Source organism: Stegostoma tigrinum, chromosome 10, assembly GCF_030684315.1.
Source record: "Stegostoma tigrinum isolate sSteTig4 chromosome 10, sSteTig4.hap1, whole genome shotgun sequence".
NCBI lineage: Eukaryota > Metazoa > Chordata > Chondrichthyes > Orectolobiformes > Stegostomatidae > Stegostoma > Stegostoma tigrinum.
This window is the reverse complement of record NC_081363.1, coordinates 21,864,258-21,868,233: the sequence shown is the minus strand read 5'-3', so window position 1 is coordinate 21,868,233 and position 3,976 is coordinate 21,864,258. Positions and strand designations below refer to the sequence as shown.

Genomic DNA, 3,976 nt, shown 5'->3' with positions numbered 1-3,976 from the left:
ATTAACAATGAGATTTTATCAATAAAATCTGCTATATGTCCACATAATCAACTGTTCAAATTATTTGTACATTTGACAGTTTTGATAACATTTGATGATTTCTTCTTCATTTTTTAGTCATCATTTGGAAATTTACATGCAGTTCAGTCACAGCGACTTTGAAAATGTAGATGCATACCATTAGCACAGATTAATAAAGTTTTCTGCAGTTGGCATGCATTACTGCTCATATCCCAATTGTTTCGTGGTTTCATATTGATTGTTTATGAACTTACTGAATGCAATCTGGAAAAGCATTTTGCAACATCATGAAAGCTTCATCAAACACTGGAAAATAAATATTGCACCATATGATAAAGGTCACATCCTTTCCACTTATAAAGTTTTGTCGTCACATATTATCACTTGTGTGAGGGCAATTGCATAGCTTCATTCGGGATATATCCGGCCCAGAGGGACTCTGGGTCAACCGGTAGCAAGATCACAAAACAAAGCCAAGTCACATTCAAACAGTTAAAATTTTCTTCAGGATCTGGGCTGGCAAACCATTTTTGCTGCCAGTATCTGAACTCAAGGCAGCAAAAGAGTTCCACTAGATGTAACTTGAGTAAGAAATTCATAGACCGATATCTAGGAGAGTGCTCATCCTGAAAAGGTCACCTATACCTAGTGTGGAACAGTTAAATTTCTGAGCAACATCCATGTTAAAACCAATCAAAGTAAATAAAAAACAGGAGAGGTCCTTTTTCTGAAGAAGGGTCTCGGCCCAAAACACCAGCTTTCCTGCTCCTCTGTTGCTGCTTGGCCTGCTGTGTTCATCCAGCTCTACACCTTGTTATCTTAATGAAAGTAAATGTCTAATTAAATAGTCGCTCAGTTCTAATGGAGGTCAATAGCAGTACCAATACCAGGGTCAATATAGGTGGTCAAAGAACAACTTTTTTATTCATTCGTGGAATGAGGGGCGTCACTGACTACTCAGTACTTTTTGCCCATCCCTAATTACCCAGAGGGCAGTTAAGAGTCAACCACATTGCTGTAGGTCTGGAGTCACCTATAGGCCAGACCTGATAAGGAAGGCAGTTTGCTTCCCTATAGGATATTAGTGAACCAGATGGGTTTTTTCCTGACAATTGACAGTGGATTCATGGTCATTATTAGGCTCTTAATTCCAGACATTTATTGAATTCAAGTTCCACCATCTCCCATAGCAGGATGCGAACCCAGGTCCCCAGAACATTTTCTGGGTCTCTGGATTAACAACCCAGCGATAATACCATTAAGCCATCGCCTCCCCTACAAGCTTCACTCTGGACTCCAACCCTGAAGTTTCTATATGACCTCGGCTAGACTGCAACCTAGACCAGGAAGAATTTATAGGTTAAATGTACAACTTCAGTTTTGGTCTCTTATAAGAAGCAGCTCGTTCAGTTAACACTGATTTGTAGTAAAAAGCTCAGGTCCAAGCTTGATGGGGTGAAATTGGTTGAGAAAGATTCACCTCAATTAGCTCAACATTTTTCAATTAGAAAAAGGCTGCCTGTGTGAAGTCCTAATTAAATAACTGGAAGTTTTGAGGAAGGTCGAGGGATTATCAAAGCAAACAAGGCCACCTTGCATACTGACCAGGAAGCAATTCCATGATTCTGCAAGGCCCACCCCGTGCCATTTGCCTTCCAGGCAAAAGTAGAGGCAGAAATCAGAAGGCTGGAAAGTGAAGGAATCATCAAACCAGTCCAATTTGCGGAGTGGGCAGCACCAGTCTTAGCAATTGTGAAGCCTGACAAATCACTTCTCCTGTGTGGAGCTTTGAAAAAAACAGTAAACTACTTTTTGCAGCTGGATAAACACCCAAACCTCACATAGAAGATTTATACACAAAGCTGGCAAGGAGGGCTATCATTCACAAAGCTGAACATGACCCATGTCTGCTTGCATTTGCAGTTAGATGAGGATTCCCAGAAGTATGCTACAATTAATACCCATAAGGGATTGTAGCAATATACAAGACTGCCATTTGGGATATTGTCAGCCTGAGCAATTTTTCAGCGGCTATGGAGAACATTTTACAAAGTCTACCTCAGGACTCCATTCATCCAGCTGATGTGCTAATAGCAGGGAAGCCCAACAAGGAGCACTTGAGAACTTGGAGGTAGTCCTTAAACATTTTGCCTGGGGGGGGTGGGTTTATGTCTTAGAAGGAAAAAATGTGTGATCCAGGCACCCCAAGTGGCCAACATGGGCTATAGTAACAAGACCAGGTTAAACCTTTTGGAAGATAAAATATGGGCAATCAAATGTATCCTGGCTCCCACATCTTAGGTCTTTCCTTGGTTCATTAATTATTATAGAAAATTCATATACAACATGGCCTCTACCCTGGCACCTTTGCATTAACCCTTAAAAATGGGTCAACTTTAGAAATGGTTGCATAACTAAGCCATAACCTTCAGGAAAGTGAAGAATCAGCTGTCATCCTCTAAGGTGTTGGCACACCAAAGCATGCGAACGGCATTGGGGTGTAATAGCTCATAAGTATCCCAATGGAGGGGAATACCCAAAAGCACATGCATTCATGACTTTGGTTAATGCAGAGCTTAAATACACACAGATAGAGAAAGAAGGTTTGGCCGTCATATCCACAATCAGGAAATTCCACAAACACCTTATGGACATGAATTTGTAACAATAATGGACCACAAACCCCTTCTAGGTCTACTTAAAGAGACTAGGCAGTGCTGCCCATACCTTCAGCCCAAATTTGTTTTAGTATGCTTTGACAAATAATCAATTTTTGATGAATGATTTTTCTATTTATTTCTGCCAAAGCCACTGAAAATACAAAGGACCATTCATCTGAAAGCTATACCACCAAATTCCTCTTATTGCCTTTCTTCCTCATCATCATGCTTCTTCCTAGGGGTGATCTTTGGGGGCAGGTGGGGAGGCATTGCTGCCAAATTTGCTAAGATTGGCTGCCTGATCTGGAATGTTTTCTACTTTCCTAGTCTTTGGTAAGAGGAGAATTTGCTTTCTCTCACTGTGCCCTTTCTGTTCTCCTTCTCTTAGTTGCTGATTTGTTGCCCAAATTAGCTGGTGGTGAATTCTCAGACAGTTTGACATTCAGTAATCTTCTACCAATAAAAATGAATCCACACAGGCTTGACTCACAGGCAACAGGAATCTGTTGGTCACATTCTGGACATATTTTCTTGCCATTTTTGTAACGTTCTTTGCCTTATTTGCAGTCATAATGGCTTTCCATTTTCTGGATACATTTGCAGTCATAGCTGAAAATATTAGGCTTTGGACACAGACAGATCCAATCCTGGTAAAACTGAAACAGCTGGTGATAAAATGGGAAGCCATAAGGCCATCACAACTGGAACTGAAAAAATGTTTTTGGGCCTGGAGAGACTAGATCACAGTAGAAGAGAGCGTATTATTATGGGGAGCAAGTGTTATTGTCCTGAGCAAAGAGTTTCCACGATGAAGATGTTGCCAAGGAGTTATGTCGAGTGGCCAGGATTGTGTGCAGACATAGTCACCTTGGTAAGAAAGTGCCCAGAGTGCCAACCAAGATGAAAATTACTACCAGCAGCTCTCCCACATTCATGGAAATGGCCTGGTAAACCCTGGATCCATTTACACATTGAGTATGCAGGTCCTTTCTGGGCTCAATGTTCTAAGTCATTGTGGCCACCCCATTCAAAGTGACCGCACGTGCATAAAGTTCATTCATTAAACCACTGGGAAGAGGTAGAAAAACTGCATGAATCTTTTGCATTACAGGATTCCCAGAAATGTTGGTCACAGATAACAGGCCATTGCCAATCAGCGGAGATTTTGAGTTTTACCCAAAGTCAAATGGTATGCGACATGTAAGGACAGCTCCAAACTATCCACCATCCAATGTTCTGGCAGAAAGTGCAGCCCAAACTTTGAAGGCAAGTGTAAGGAAACAGCCTACAGCTTT

The 3,976-nt window shown here is 41.3% G+C and overlaps 1 pseudogene; it reads right to left on the bottom strand.

The window, feature by feature from the left end:
* Positions 1-2,728: 2,728 nt before the first annotated feature.
* On the bottom strand, positions 2,729-3,252 carry LOC125455524 (UPF0547 protein C16orf87 homolog; annotated as a pseudogene).
* Between the last annotated feature and the right edge of the window lie 724 nt (positions 3,253-3,976).